At 48.4% G+C, this 14589-nt stretch overlaps 22 non-coding genes across 22 annotated transcripts; all 22 read left to right on the plus strand.

The window, feature by feature from the left end:
• Positions 1–41: 41 nt before the first annotated feature.
• Positions 42–113, plus strand: Trnat-agu. The gene has a single exon. It is a non-coding gene; the product is annotated as a tRNA-Thr (tRNA).
• Positions 114–615: 502 nt separating this feature from the next.
• Trnar-ucg lies at positions 616–688 on the plus strand. Its single transcript has one exon. It is a non-coding gene; the product is annotated as a tRNA-Arg (tRNA).
• A 452-nt stretch (positions 689–1140) lies between these two features.
• Positions 1141–1213, plus strand: Trnak-cuu. Its single transcript has one exon. It is a non-coding gene; the product is annotated as a tRNA-Lys (tRNA).
• Positions 1214–1551: 338 nt separating this feature from the next.
• On the plus strand, positions 1552–1623 carry Trnat-agu. Its single transcript has one exon. It is a non-coding gene; the product is annotated as a tRNA-Thr (tRNA).
• A 496-nt stretch (positions 1624–2119) lies between these two features.
• On the plus strand, positions 2120–2192 carry Trnar-ucg. Its single transcript has one exon. It is a non-coding gene; the product is annotated as a tRNA-Arg (tRNA).
• A 452-nt stretch (positions 2193–2644) lies between these two features.
• Positions 2645–2717, plus strand: Trnak-cuu. The gene has a single exon. It is a non-coding gene; the product is annotated as a tRNA-Lys (tRNA).
• Positions 2718–3055: 338 nt separating this feature from the next.
• Trnat-agu lies at positions 3056–3127 on the plus strand. Its single transcript has one exon. It is a non-coding gene; the product is annotated as a tRNA-Thr (tRNA).
• A 496-nt stretch (positions 3128–3623) lies between these two features.
• On the plus strand, positions 3624–3696 carry Trnar-ucg. Its single transcript has one exon. It is a non-coding gene; the product is annotated as a tRNA-Arg (tRNA).
• Positions 3697–4148: 452 nt separating this feature from the next.
• On the plus strand, positions 4149–4221 carry Trnak-cuu. The gene has a single exon. It is a non-coding gene; the product is annotated as a tRNA-Lys (tRNA).
• Positions 4222–4559: 338 nt separating this feature from the next.
• Trnat-agu lies at positions 4560–4631 on the plus strand. Its single transcript has one exon. It is a non-coding gene; the product is annotated as a tRNA-Thr (tRNA).
• A 499-nt stretch (positions 4632–5130) lies between these two features.
• On the plus strand, positions 5131–5203 carry Trnar-ucg. The gene has a single exon. It is a non-coding gene; the product is annotated as a tRNA-Arg (tRNA).
• Positions 5204–5655: 452 nt separating this feature from the next.
• Positions 5656–5728, plus strand: Trnak-cuu. Its single transcript has one exon. It is a non-coding gene; the product is annotated as a tRNA-Lys (tRNA).
• A 338-nt stretch (positions 5729–6066) lies between these two features.
• Trnat-agu lies at positions 6067–6138 on the plus strand. Its single transcript has one exon. It is a non-coding gene; the product is annotated as a tRNA-Thr (tRNA).
• Positions 6139–6637: 499 nt separating this feature from the next.
• Positions 6638–6710, plus strand: Trnar-ucg. Its single transcript has one exon. It is a non-coding gene; the product is annotated as a tRNA-Arg (tRNA).
• A 452-nt stretch (positions 6711–7162) lies between these two features.
• On the plus strand, positions 7163–7235 carry Trnak-cuu. Its single transcript has one exon. It is a non-coding gene; the product is annotated as a tRNA-Lys (tRNA).
• A 338-nt stretch (positions 7236–7573) lies between these two features.
• Trnat-agu lies at positions 7574–7645 on the plus strand. The gene has a single exon. It is a non-coding gene; the product is annotated as a tRNA-Thr (tRNA).
• A 505-nt stretch (positions 7646–8150) lies between these two features.
• Trnar-ucg lies at positions 8151–8223 on the plus strand. Its single transcript has one exon. It is a non-coding gene; the product is annotated as a tRNA-Arg (tRNA).
• Positions 8224–8675: 452 nt separating this feature from the next.
• Trnak-cuu lies at positions 8676–8748 on the plus strand. Its single transcript has one exon. It is a non-coding gene; the product is annotated as a tRNA-Lys (tRNA).
• A 338-nt stretch (positions 8749–9086) lies between these two features.
• On the plus strand, positions 9087–9158 carry Trnat-agu. Its single transcript has one exon. It is a non-coding gene; the product is annotated as a tRNA-Thr (tRNA).
• A 499-nt stretch (positions 9159–9657) lies between these two features.
• Positions 9658–9730, plus strand: Trnar-ucg. The gene has a single exon. It is a non-coding gene; the product is annotated as a tRNA-Arg (tRNA).
• Positions 9731–10182: 452 nt separating this feature from the next.
• Trnak-cuu lies at positions 10183–10255 on the plus strand. The gene has a single exon. It is a non-coding gene; the product is annotated as a tRNA-Lys (tRNA).
• A 338-nt stretch (positions 10256–10593) lies between these two features.
• Trnat-agu lies at positions 10594–10665 on the plus strand. Its single transcript has one exon. It is a non-coding gene; the product is annotated as a tRNA-Thr (tRNA).
• The last annotated feature ends 3924 nt before the right edge of the window (positions 10666–14589 follow it).

Consider the following 14589-nt stretch of genomic DNA (forward strand, 5'->3'; position numbering starts at 1 on the left):
CGAGCGTAAGCACGAAGTACGCAAAACTACCGCTAGGCCGCGCCTCTTTAGCTCAGTGGCAGAGCACTGGTCTAGTAAACCAGGGGTCGTGAGTTCGATCCTCACAGGAAGCAAACGAATTTTCGAAATCAGTTGCGCGTCGTGGCCGTATAGCAAGCAGTATCTGGAACGACGAACAATTAGCAACAGGTGTTTTATTTAGAATTACTCTCAGATGTGATTGAGGCGAATGTCGCAGATAAAGCATTTTCCAAAACGGTACAGCGTAGGGTGGGAGGCGGAGTCTGATTTATATTTTTTACATGTGTTTTTCAAATATCACAGAGCCTCTCGCGAGCGTCGTCGTCGTCGTCGTCGTCGACGCCGCCGCTTCTGCAGAAGTAGCAAATCGCCATCGTAGCAAATGCGGCGAGGGACGCCCTGCCTTCGATTTCGAATGCACAAAGTGTGTGGTCTTGATTCCCAATCTCTACTTGGTCGGTCTCGTAAAGGCTTGAATGTAACGAATGGGTGGGAAGCAGCAAGAGGCAGCGGCTGTGTAGAACGAAAACACAATTCCTCAGCGGTATGAGCGTTTCGAGATGACACGAATGTAAGGAATACTTGGCGGCCAGTGACCGTGTGGCCTAATGGATAAGGCGTCGGACTTCGGATCCGAAGATTGCAGGTTCGAATCCTGTCACGGTCGTGTTTTTCCAATTCTGCAAAAGAAACACACCGTTTTAGTGTAGCTATTGAGCAGTACGAAATCGTCTGAATGTTGCTGTTGTCCATTTCCTGCTTGGAGATGCACTTGAGCTTGATACACACACAGCCAGAACGGTGTTATCTAGCGAAATGGTCGGCTGAGTGCCGTCACCGCGAGTTTTGGCTGGCATTTGCGCATCTAAGACAGCGTCGGAAAGTAACCCGTTCGGCTTCTGAGTCAAATCAAATATGTGTGTTAATTTTGACACCACTAGCGCTGCAGGTTTTCATGCAATTCCTGTACCTCTCAGAAATGATTATGAAATAAAAGTGAAGTACGTGACGTGTGTGACGCTAGGAAAACATTAGGCAGCATGGAGAGATTCTGTATGGGACCACCCCACCGAAACGAGAACTGTGTGTCGTGCGACCCGACACGTAGTCACCGACGCAGCCCGGCTAGCTCAGTCGGTAGAGCATGAGACTCTTAATCTCAGGGTCGTGGGTTCGAGCCCCACGCTGGGCGGAACGTAATTTTGTTCCGCTGCAGATGTAAATTACCGTTTCTCTGATCAATGTGACGTAATGGAAATAGCAACTTAAAACTTTGCCTACGTGTACATCAGTCGCAAGGAAAGTGTATCTGAAGGTGAAGGTGATTTCGTAGACATGTGTCAAAGACATGTTCTGAAATGTAAGTGGTGTTGGTTGGAGAGCACATCGGTTACGTGTGAGATGTGTAGCCAAGCAGTAATGGTGCGCCATAGCTGCAAATATTAGTCGGTAATATGAAGTGTTGTCAGCTTAAGCCTGATGATCCAGACGAGCGTAAGCACGAAGTACGCAAAACTACCGCTAGGCCGCGCCTCTTTAGCTCAGTGGCAGAGCACTGGTCTAGTAAACCAGGGGTCGTGAGTTCGATCCTCACAGGAAGCAAACGAATTTTCGAAATCAGTTGCGCGTCGTGGCCGTATAGCAAGCAGTATCTGGAACGACGAACAATTAGCAACAGGTGTTTTATTTAGAATTACTCTCAGATGTGATTGAGGCGAATGTCGCAGATAAAGCATTTTCCAAAACGGTACAGCGTAGGGTGGGAGGCGGAGTCTGATTTATATTTTTTACATGTGTTTTTCAAATATCACAGAGCCTCTCGCGAGCGTCGTCGTCGTCGTCGACGCCGCCGCTTCTGCAGAAGTAGCAAATCGCCATCGTAGCAAATGCGGCGAGGGACGCCCTGCCTTCGATTTCGAATGCACAAAGTGTGTGGTCTTGATTCCCAATCTCTACTTGGTCGGTCTCGTAAAGGCTTGAATGTAACGAATGGGTGGGAAGCAGCAAGAGGCAGCGGCTGTGTAGAACGAAAACACAATTCCTCAGCGGTATGAGCGTTTCGAGATGACACGAATGTAAGGAATACTTGGCGGCCAGTGACCGTGTGGCCTAATGGATAAGGCGTCGGACTTCGGATCCGAAGATTGCAGGTTCGAATCCTGTCACGGTCGTGTTTTTCCAATTCTGCAAAAGAAACACACCGTTTTAGTGTAGCTATTGAGCAGTACGAAATCGTCTGAATGTTGCTGTTGTCCATTTCCTGCTTGGAGATGCACTTGAGCTTGATACACACACAGCCAGAACGGTGTTATCTAGCGAAATGGTCGGCTGAGTGCCGTCACCGCGAGTTTTGGCTGGCATTTGCGCATCTAAGACAGCGTCGGAAAGTAACCCGTTCGGCTTCTGAGTCAAATCAAATATGTGTGTTAATTTTGACACCACTAGCGCTGCAGGTTTTCATGCAATTCCTGTACCTCTCAGAAATGATTATGAAATAAAAGTGAAGTACGTGACGTGTGTGACGCTAGGAAAACATTAGGCAGCATGGAGAGATTCTGTATGGGACCACCCCACCGAAACGAGAACTGTGTGTCGTGCGACCCGACACGTAGTCACCGACGCAGCCCGGCTAGCTCAGTCGGTAGAGCATGAGACTCTTAATCTCAGGGTCGTGGGTTCGAGCCCCACGCTGGGCGGAACGTAATTTTGTTCCGCTGCAGATGTAAATTACCGTTTCTCTGATCAATGTGACGTAATGGAAATAGCAACTTAAAACTTTGCCTACGTCACCATCAGACGCAAGGAAAGTGTATCTGAAGGTGAAGGTGATTTCGTAGACATGTGTCAAAGACATGTTCTGAAATGTAAGTGGTGTTGGTTGGAGAGCACATCGGTTACGTGTGAGATGTGTAGCCAAGCAGTAATGGTGCGCCATAGCTGCAAATATTAGTCGGTAATATGAAGTGTTGTCAGCTTAAGCCTGATGATCCAGACGAGCGTAAGCACGAAGTACGCAAAACTACCGCTAGGCCGCGCCTCTTTAGCTCAGTGGCAGAGCACTGGTCTAGTAAACCAGGGGTCGTGAGTTCGATCCTCACAGGAAGCAAACGAATTTTCGAAATCAGTTGCGCGTCGTGGCCGTATAGCAAGCAGTATCTGGAACGACGAACAATTAGCAACAGGTGTTTTATTTAGAATTACTCTCAGATGTGATTGAGGCGAATGTCGCAGATAAAGCATTTTCCAAAACGGTACAGCGTAGGGTGGGAGGCGGAGTCTGATTTATATTTTTTACATGTGTTTTTCAAATATCACAGAGCCTCTCGCGAGCGTCGTCGTCGTCGTCGACGCCGCCGCTTCTGCAGAAGTAGCAAATCGCCATCGTAGCAAATGCGGCGAGGGACGCCCTGCCTTCGATTTCGAATGCACAAAGTGTGTGGTCTTGATTCCCAATCTCTACTTGGTCGGTCTCGTAAAGGCTTGAATGTAACGAATGGGTGGGAAGCAGCAAGAGGCAGCGGCTGTGTAGAACGAAAACACAATTCCTCAGCGGTATGAGCGTTTCGAGATGACACGAATGTAAGGAATACTTGGCGGCCAGTGACCGTGTGGCCTAATGGATAAGGCGTCGGACTTCGGATCCGAAGATTGCAGGTTCGAATCCTGTCACGGTCGTGTTTTTCCAATTCTGCAAAAGAAACACACCGTTTTAGTGTAGCTATTGAGCAGTACGAAATCGTCTGAATGTTGCTGTTGTCCATTTCCTGCTTGGAGATGCACTTGAGCTTGATACACACACAGCCAGAACGGTGTTATCTAGCGAAATGGTCGGCTGAGTGCCGTCACCGCGAGTTTTGGCTGGCATTTGCGCATCTAAGACAGCGTCGGAAAGTAACCCGTTCGGCTTCTGAGTCAAATCAAATATGTGTGTTAATTTTGACACCACTAGCGCTGCAGGTTTTCATGCAATTCCTGTACCTCTCAGAAATGATTATGAAATAAAAGTGAAGTACGTGACGTGTGTGACGCTAGGAAAACATTAGGCAGCATGGAGAGATTCTGTATGGGACCACCCCACCGAAACGAGAACTGTGTGTCGTGCGACCCGACACGTAGTCACCGACGCAGCCCGGCTAGCTCAGTCGGTAGAGCATGAGACTCTTAATCTCAGGGTCGTGGGTTCGAGCCCCACGCTGGGCGGAACGTAATTTTGTTCCGCTGCAGATGTAAATTACCGTTTCTCTGATCAATGTGACGTAATGGAAATAGCAACTTAAAACTTTGCCTACGTGTACATCAGTCGCAAGGAAAGTGTATCTGAAGGTGAAGGTGATTTCGTAGACATGTGTCAAAGACATGTTCTGAAATGTAAGTGGTGTTGGTTGGAGAGCACATCGGTTACGTGTGAGATGTGTAGCCAAGCAGTAATGGTGCGCCATAGCTGCAAATATTAGTCGGTAATATGAAGTGTTGTCAGCTTAAGCCTGATGATCCAGACGAGCGTAAGCACAAAGTACGCAAAACTACCGCTAGGCCGCGCCTCTTTAGCTCAGTGGCAGAGCACTGGTCTAGTAAACCAGGGGTCGTGAGTTCGATCCTCACAGGAAGCAAACGAATTTTCGAAATCAGTTGCGCGTCGTGGCCGTATAGCAAGCAGTATCTGGAACGACGAACAATTAGCAACAGGTGTTTTATTTAGAATTACTCTCAGATGTGATTGAGGCGAATGTCGCAGATAAAGCATTTTCCAAAACGGTACAGCGTAGGGTGGGAGGCGGAGTCTGATTTATATTTTTTACATGTGTTTTTCAAATATCACAGAGCCTCTCGCGAGCGTCGTCGTCGTCGTCGTCGACGCCGCCGCTTCTGCAGAAGTAGCAAATCGCCATCGTAGCAAATGCGGCGAGGGACGCCCTGCCTTCGATTTCGAATGCACAAAGTGTGTGGTCTTGATTCCCAATCTCTACTTGGTCGGTCTCGTAAAGGCTTGAATGTAACGAATGGGTGGGAAGCAGCAAGAGGCAGCGGCTGTGTAGAACGAAAACACAATTCCTCAGCGGTATGAGCGTTTCGAGATGACACGAATGTAAGGAATACTTGGCGGCCAGTGACCGTGTGGCCTAATGGATAAGGCGTCGGACTTCGGATCCGAAGATTGCAGGTTCGAATCCTGTCACGGTCGTGTTTTTCCAATTCTGCAAAAGAAACACACCGTTTTAGTGTAGCTATTGAGCAGTACGAAATCGTCTGAATGTTGCTGTTGTCCATTTCCTGCTTGGAGATGCACTTGAGCTTGATACACACACAGCCAGAACGGTGTTATCTAGCGCAATGGTCGGCTGAGTGCCGTCACCGCGAGTTTTGGCTGGCATTTGCGCATCTAAGACAGCGTCGGAAAGTAACCCGTTCGGCTTCTGAGTCAAATCAAATATGTGTGTTAATTTTGACACCACTAGCGCTGCAGGTTTTCATGCAATTCCTGTACCTCTCAGAAATGATTATGAAATAAAAGTGAAGTACGTGACGTGTGTGACGCTAGGAAAACATTAGGCAGCATGGAGAGATTCTGTATGGGACCACCCCACCGAAACGAGAACTGTGTGTCGTGCGACCCGACACGTAGTCACCGACGCAGCCCGGCTAGCTCAGTCGGTAGAGCATGAGACTCTTAATCTCAGGGTCGTGGGTTCGAGCCCCACGCTGGGCGGAACGTAATTTTGTTCCGCTGCAGATGTAAATTACCGTTTCTCTGATCAATGTGACGTAATGGAAATAGCAACTTAAAACTTTGCCTACGTGTACATCAGTCGCAAGGAAAGTGTATCTGAAGGTGAAGGTGATTTCGTAGACATGTGTCAAAGACATGTTCTGAAATGTAAGTGGTGTTGGTTGGAGAGCACATCGGTTACGTGTGAGATGTGTAGCCAAGCAGTAATGGTGCGCCATAGCTGCAAATATTAGTCGGTAATATGAAGTGTTGTCAGCTTAAGCCTGATGATCCAGACGAGCGTAAGCACAAAGTACGCAAAACTACCGCTAGGCCGCGCCTCTTTAGCTCAGTGGCAGAGCACTGGTCTAGTAAACCAGGGGTCGTGAGTTCGATCCTCACAGGAAGCAAACGAATTTTCGAAATCAGTTGCGCGTCGTGGCCGTATAGCAAGCAGTATCTGGAACGACGAACAATTAGCAACAGGTGTTTTATTTAGAATTACTCTCAGATGTGATTGAGGCGAATGTCGCAGATAAAGCATTTTCCAAAACGGTACAGCGTAGGGTGGGAGGCGGAGTCTGATTTATATTTTTTACATGTGTTTTTCAAATATCACAGAGCCTCTCGCGAGCGTCGTCGTCGTCGTCGTCGACGCCGCCGCTTCTGCAGAAGTAGCAAATCGCCATCGTAGCAAATGCGGCGAGGGACGCCCTGCCTTCGATTTCGAATGCACAAAGTGTGTGGTCTTGATTCCCAATCTCTACTTGGTCGGTCTCGTAAAGGCTTGAATGTAACGAATGGGTGGGAAGCAGCAAGAGGCAGCGGCTGTGTAGAACGAAAACACAATTCCTCAGCGGTATGAGCGTTTCGAGATGACACGAATGTAAGGAATACTTGGCGGCCAGTGACCGTGTGGCCTAATGGATAAGGCGTCGGACTTCGGATCCGAAGATTGCAGGTTCGAATCCTGTCACGGTCGTGTTTTTCCAATTCTGCAAAAGAAACACACCGTTTTAGTGTAGCTATTGAGCAGTACGAAATCGTCTGAATGTTGCTGTTGTCCATTTCCTGCTTGGAGATGCACTTGAGCTTGATACACACACAGCCAGAACGGTGTTATCTAGCGAAATGGTCGGCTGAGTGCCGTCACCGCGAGTTTTGGCTGGCATTTGCGCATCTAAGACAGCGTCGGAAAGTAACCCGTTCGGCTTCTGAGTCAAATCAAATATGTGTGTTAATTTTGACACCACTAGCGCTGCAGGTTTTCATGCAATTCCTGTACCTCTCAGAAATGATTATGAAATAAAAGTGAAGTACGTGACGTGTGTGACGCTAGGAAAACATTAGGCAGCATGGAGAGATTCTGTATGGGACCACCCCACCGAAACGAGAACTGTGTGTCGTGCGACCCGACACGTAGTCACCGACGCAGCCCGGCTAGCTCAGTCGGTAGAGCATGAGACTCTTAATCTCAGGGTCGTGGGTTCGAGCCCCACGCTGGGCGGAACGTAATTTTGTTCCGTTGCAGATGTAAATTACCGTTTCTCTGATCAATGTGACGTAATGGAAATAGCAACTTAAAACTTTGCCTACGTCACCATCAGACGCAAGGAAAGTGTATCTGAAGGTGAAGGTGATTTCGTAGACATGTGTCAAAGACATGTTCTGAAATGTAAGTGGTGTTGGTTGGAGAGCACATCGGTTACGTGTGAGATGTGTAGCCAAGCAGTAATGGTGCGCCATAGCTGCAAATATTAGTCGGTAATATGAAGTGTTGTCAGCTTAAGCCTGATGATCCAGACGAGCGTAAGCACGAAGTACGCAAAACTACCGCTAGGCCGCGCCTCTTTAGCTCAGTGGCAGAGCACTGGTCTAGTAAACCAGGGGTCGTGAGTTCGATCCTCACAGGAAGCAAACGAATTTTCGAAATCAGTTGCGCGTCGTGGCCGTATAGCAAGCAGTATCTGGAACGACGAACAATTAGCAACAGGTGTTTTATTTAGAATTACTCTCAGATGTGATTGAGGCGAATGTCGCAGATAAAGCATTTTCCAAAACGGTACAGCGTAGGGTGGGAGGCGGAGTCTGATTTATATTTTTTACATGTGTTTTTCAAATATCACAGAGCCTCTCGCGAGCGTCGTCGTCGTCGTCGTCGTCGTCGACGCCGCCGCTTCTGCAGAAGTAGCAAATCGCCATCGTAGCAAATGCGGCGAGGGACGCCCTGCCTTCGATTTCGAATGCACAAAGTGTGTGGTCTTGATTCCCAATCTCTACTTGGTCGGTCTCGTAAAGGCTTGAATGTAACGAATGGGTGGGAAGCAGCAAGAGGCAGCGGCTGTGTAGAACGAAAACACAATTCCTCAGCGGTATGAGCGTTTCGAGATGACACGAATGTAAGGAATACTTGGCGGCCAGTGACCGTGTGGCCTAATGGATAAGGCGTCGGACTTCGGATCCGAAGATTGCAGGTTCGAATCCTGTCACGGTCGTGTTTTTCCAATTCTGCAAAAGAAACACACCGTTTTAGTGTAGCTATTGAGCAGTACGAAATCGTCTGAATGTTGCTGTTGTCCATTTCCTGCTTGGAGATGCACTTGAGCTTGATACACACACAGCCAGAACGGTGTTATCTAGCGAAATGGTCGGCTGAGTGCCGTCACCGCGAGTTTTGGCTGGCATTTGCGCATCTAAGACAGCGTCGGAAAGTAACCCGTTCGGCTTCTGAGTCAAATCAAATATGTGTGTTAATTTTGACACCACTAGCGCTGCAGGTTTTCATGCAATTCCTGTACCTCTCAGAAATGATTATGAAATAAAAGTGAAGTACGTGACGTGTGTGACGCTAGGAAAACATTAGGCAGCATGGAGAGATTCTGTATGGGACCACCCCACCGAAACGAGAACTGTGTGTCGTGCGACCCGACACGTAGTCACCGACGCAGCCCGGCTAGCTCAGTCGGTAGAGCATGAGACTCTTAATCTCAGGGTCGTGGGTTCGAGCCCCACGCTGGGCGGAACGTAATTTTGTTCCGCTGCAGATGTAAATTACCGTTTCTCTGATCAATGTGACGTAATGGAAATAGCAACTTAAAACTTTGCCTACGTGTACATCAGTCGCAAGGAAAGTGTATCTGAAGGTGAAGGTGATTTCGTAGACATGTGTCAAAGACATGTTCTGAAATGTAAGTGGTGTTGGTTGGAGAGCACATCGGTTACGTGTGAGATGTGTAGCCAAGCAGTAATGGTGCGCCATAGCTGCAAATATTAGTCGGTAATATGAAGTGTTGTCAGCTTAAGCCTGATGATCCAGACGAGCGTAAGCACAAAGTACGCAAAACTACCGCTAGGCCGCGCCTCTTTAGCTCAGTGGCAGAGCACTGGTCTAGTAAACCAGGGGTCGTGAGTTCGATCCTCACAGGAAGCAAACGAATTTTCGAAATCAGTTGCGCGTCGTGGCCGTATAGCAAGCAGTATCTGGAACGACGAACAATTAGCAACAGGTGTTTTATTTAGAATTACTCTCAGATGTGATTGAGGCGAATGTCGCAGATAAAGCATTTTCCAAAACGGTACAGCGTAGGGTGGGAGGCGGAGTCTGATTTATATTTTTTACATGTGTTTTTCAAATATCACAGAGCCTCTCGCGAGCGTCGTCGTCGTCGTCGTCGACGCCGCCGCTTCTGCAGAAGTAGCAAATCGCCATCGTAGCAAATGCGGCGAGGGACGCCCTGCCTTCGATTTCGAATGCACAAAGTGTGTGGTCTTGATTCCCAATCTCTACTTGGTCGGTCTCGTAAAGGCTTGAATGTAACGAATGGGTGGGAAGCAGCAAGAGGCAGCGGCTGTGTAGAACGAAAACACAATTCCTCAGCGGTATGAGCGTTTCGAGATGACACGAATGTAAGGAATACTTGGCGGCCAGTGACCGTGTGGCCTAATGGATAAGGCGTCGGACTTCGGATCCGAAGATTGCAGGTTCGAATCCTGTCACGGTCGTGTTTTTCCAATTCTGCAAAAGAAACACACCGTTTTAGTGTAGCTATTGAGCAGTACGAAATCGTCTGAATGTTGCTGTTGTCCATTTCCTGCTTGGAGATGCACTTGAGCTTGATACACACACAGCCAGAACGGTGTTATCTAGCGAAATGGTCGGCTGAGTGCCGTCACCGCGAGTTTTGGCTGGCATTTGCGCATCTAAGACAGCGTCGGAAAGTAACCCGTTCGGCTTCTGAGTCAAATCAAATATGTGTGTTAATTTTGACACCACTAGCGCTGCAGGTTTTCATGCAATTCCTGTACCTCTCAGAAATGATTATGAAATAAAAGTGAAGTACGTGACGTGTGTGACGCTAGGAAAACATTAGGCAGCATGGAGAGATTCTGTATGGGACCACCCCACCGAAACGAGAACTGTGTGTCGTGCGACCCGACACGTAGTCACCGACGCAGCCCGGCTAGCTCAGTCGGTAGAGCATGAGACTCTTAATCTCAGGGTCGTGGGTTCGAGCCCCACGCTGGGCGGAACGTAATTTTGTTCCGCTGCAGATGTAAATTACCGTTTCTCTGATCAATGTGACGTAATGGAAATAGCAACTTAAAACTTTGCCTACGTGTACATCAGTCGCAAGGAAAGTGTATCTGAAGGTGAAGGTGATTTCGTAGACATGTGTCAAAGACATGTTCTGAAATGTAAGTGGTGTTGGTTGGAGAGCACATCGGTTACGTGTGAGATGTGTAGCCAAGCAGTAATGGTGCGCCATAGCTGCAAATATTAGTCGGTAATATGAAGTGTTGTCAGCTTAAGCCTGATGATCCAGACGAGCGTAAGCACAAAGTACGCAAAACTACCGCTAGGCCGCGCCTCTTTAGCTCAGTGGCAGAGCACTGGTCTAGTAAACCAGGGGTCGTGAGTTCGATCCTCACAGGAAGCAAACGAATTTTCGAAATCAGTTGCGCGTCGTGGCCGTATAGCAAGCAGTATCTGGAACGACGAACAATTAGCAACAGGTGTTTTATTTAGAATTACTCTCAGATGTGATTGAGGCGAATGTCGCAGATAAAGCATTTTCCAAAACGGTACAGCGTAGGGTGGGAGGCGGAGTCTGATTTATATTTTTTACATGTGTTTTTCAAATATCACAGAGCCTCTCGCGAGCGTCGTCGTCGTCGTCGTCGTCGACGCCGCCGCTTCTGCAGAAGTAGCAAATCGCCATCGTAGCAAATGCGGCGAGGGACGCCCTGCCTTCGATTTCGAATGCACAAAGTGTGTGGTCTTGATTCCCAATCTCTACTTGGTCGGTCTCGTAAAGGCTTGAATGTAACGAATGGGTGGGAAGCAGCAAGAGGCAGCGGCTGTGTAGAACGAAAACACAATTCCTCAGCGGTATGAGCGTTTCGAGATGACACGAATGTAAGGAATACTTGGCGGCCAGTGACCGTGTGGCCTAATGGATGAGTTCCGCCGCAGCAGCGGCCGTGTGCAGACGTGCCGGAGTGCTCGCTCCGCGCGTGTTAGGCGGCGCCTGCAGCTGGTTTAGTCTTGTGAGTACATCATGGCCTTTGCTATGGATGATCAGTTACGCCGTTACACGTTGCGTTTCCAATTTCCGTTCGGGTTTGGCCGACCACATGTCTACGAATTAGTCGATTTTTTCTTCGACAGATTGGGTCTTAAAGACGAGGAAGTTTTAGGATTTTCGTACGATTTTCTGGCGAATGCCGTCTACGTGAAACTTGTTAGTGACGAGCCCTGTTTACGTATAATGGACTTAACTAAGGGTACCGCCGAGTTCGTTAATTCTGATGGTGAAATTTGTAAAGTTGTCGTTACCCATGCTGGGTTAGGCCTGCGCACCGTCCGTGTATTCAACCTCCCATTTGAAATTGATCTTGAACGTATTCGGCAATGTCTGTCCCAGTATGGGAACGTATTGGAAATTCACCAAGAGCAGTGGAGCGGACTTAAACACTTCAATGTGGATAATGGTGTCCGGGTAGCGCGAATTGATCTATGCAAGCATATCCCGTCAAACGTCGTGGTACAAGGCTTCCGGGCACTCGTAATGTACGAGGGGCAACCACGTACATGTGTCCTTTGTGGCTCTCCGGACCATATGAAGGCCGCGTGTCCCCGTTCTAAACCAGTGCGTCGTGTTTTCCGACAACGTGATGGCCTTGTAGTTGGGCAGGATGGTAATAGGCCGACGTATGCCGAGAGCCTTGTCGGTCCGTCTGTCGTTAGCGCGCCACAGCTGCACGCGGCTGAGGTTGTGCCAGACGTGACCGCCGCCGATGTAAACACAGCTACGGCGAGCCGACTGCCCGGTGCTTCTGACGTAGAAACCTATGCAAACGACGGGGCCGGAAATTTGCGCCCTTCCGATGCTGGCGTGGTCCGTGTGGAACTTCCGCCTCTGTTGCCCGATCAACATTTGCTCCCATCTGTGGAGAGTCTTCCACCTGAGGACTCTGATGACCAGCCGCGAGTTTCCCATCCCCTTCAAGTGACTTCTCCAGTCAGCGTAGTTTCCGGCAAGGAACAGTCTCCCACGGGAGCTACCCCTACCGCTGCGAAATCTGACATCAACCAACAAGTCGAAGACACCCGTCCTCAGCGGAAAGGCCGACAAAAAAAATCGGTCCGTAAGCAGAGTGACGAGGAAACTCGTACTCTTGAACAGAAACTGCAGCGTACTATCAAGCAGTTCCGGACGGATGAATGTGAGAAACTCGTCACAGACGATGGAGTACAGGTAGTGCAGCATTCAGAGGAACCCGATATGGGGATGCATGTCGACAGTTCTGGACCCGATACATTTATGGATACCGCTCACTCGCCGGGGTCGAGCAGGCAGACTTCCTGGGCTGACGATACGCATTAATATGGCATCACCCTTCTTATGCGGGATTACAAAATTGCAACTGCTAATATAAATCGAATAACATCTGATGTAAAATTAAAATGTTTGACTGACTATCTGTATGCCGCCGATGTAGATATCGTATTCCTACAAGAAGTCGTCACACCCAAAGTCGGGAATGTCACAGGCTATGAGGCCCTCATAAATATTGGCGATGAGGCAGGGACTGCAATTTTGTACAAAGCGGGCATCACTTGTAAACCTCGAGCGATTTTAGAAACGGGTCGAGGGATTGCCGTACAATTCGAAGATTTGCTTTTGGTCAACGTCTATGCCCCGACTGGATCTGTAGGCCGAAGGGATAGGAGTGTTTTTTATCGCGATGAAATTGTGCCATTATTATCCTGTGGTTGTTCGAAGGTTTTATTGGGCGGCGATTTTAATTGTGTTATACGCAGAGAAGACCAGTGTCCGAATTTTAATTTTTGTTTGGAGTTGCGAGATCTAATAGATGGGCTGGACTTACAAGATACCTGGTGCTCACTTCGCCCGCAGGTGACCGGATATACGTATGTTACCGCTGCCTCCGCTAGTCGTCTGGATAGGTTCTATGTATCTAAAGACATTTTAAGCGCTGCCAGGGATTGTGAAATATGGCCTGTTAATTTTAGCGACCACTGTGCGTATCACATCACGCTTCGGCACGTTTCGCAGAAAACCTTTTTGGGTCGAGGCGTATGGCACCTGAACGTCGCACTGTTGGACGACGGCGACCTGAAGAAGGATCTCATTGCAACGTGGCAATGGTGCCTCCAGCGACGACAAAGGTATAGGGAGCGTGTTCATTGGTGGACAGAGCTAGTAAAACCGCACATAAAGAAATGTATTTGTCAGTTTGCCAGGGCCAAGGCGTACTGGAAGAAACAGACGTTGGAATTTTATTTTACCGCTCTCCGCCAGTTGTACAACGATTCCTCTGCACTGCCTGGCAATCTCCTTCGCATTAAACGTACCAAAGCCAAAATCACCGCATTGGTTCGTGAGTCTCTGGCAGGAGCCCAAGTCAGGGCACGCGCTTTCGATGACACCTTTAACGAGTCAGCGTCCTTGTACCACGTCATACGGGAAGCTAAAAGAGGCAGACAAAAAATCATTACTCAACTGACAGATGACGATGGTCGTGTTTATGATGAGCAAGGCGAGCTTAAGGCTTTTATTCGGAATCATTTCCGGCAACTTTACTCACTGCCTGACACAGATGTAGAGGCGGGAGAGGAATTTTTGTCTAACATTACGGCATCGGTGGATCCGGACGACCACGCACAGCTCCTGGCAACCATAACTAACTTCGAAGTGAAGTCAATCATTACGTCTGCGGCGAAAGGAAAAGTTGCAGGATCAGACGGTTTGCCGGTTGAATTTTATCTTCGGTATTGGGATGTTTTCGGCGACGAACTGACTATCATGTATAATGAACTGTTAACGCATACTGCTTTTCCATCGCAGTTCACTGAGGGTCTGATAGTCTTAGTCTCCAAACCGTCACCAGGGACTTCACTCAATAACTTACGACCAATCACCCTACTCAATGCAGATTTCAAAATCTTTACTCGGATTCTGAATGCCAGACTCAAGCCAGTCCTTAGTAAAGTGCTTGGTTCATACCACATGAACGTAGTTACTGGTCGATCGATGATAGACGCCCTGTGCGAATACCGAGATATTGCATATTTGACTTGGATTTGCAAGACCACGTTGGCAATAGTCTTTTTGACTTCGACAAGGCATTTGATCGGACTAACCATGGATTTCTCTTCAGAACGCTGGACAAACTGGGTTTCAACCAGCATTTCGTACAGATAATCAGGAACTGTATCTGCAATACGTCTTCCCGCGTGAAATTCAACGGCCAGTTAACAGCCCCTGTGCCCATTCAACAAGGTTTGCGACAAGGGTGCCCGCTTTCCACGACTCTTTTCGCCATTGCTATAGAGC

This window comes from Schistocerca piceifrons, unplaced genomic scaffold (assembly GCF_021461385.2).
Source record: "Schistocerca piceifrons isolate TAMUIC-IGC-003096 unplaced genomic scaffold, iqSchPice1.1 HiC_scaffold_1137, whole genome shotgun sequence".
Lineage (NCBI taxonomy): Eukaryota > Metazoa > Arthropoda > Insecta > Orthoptera > Acrididae > Schistocerca > Schistocerca piceifrons.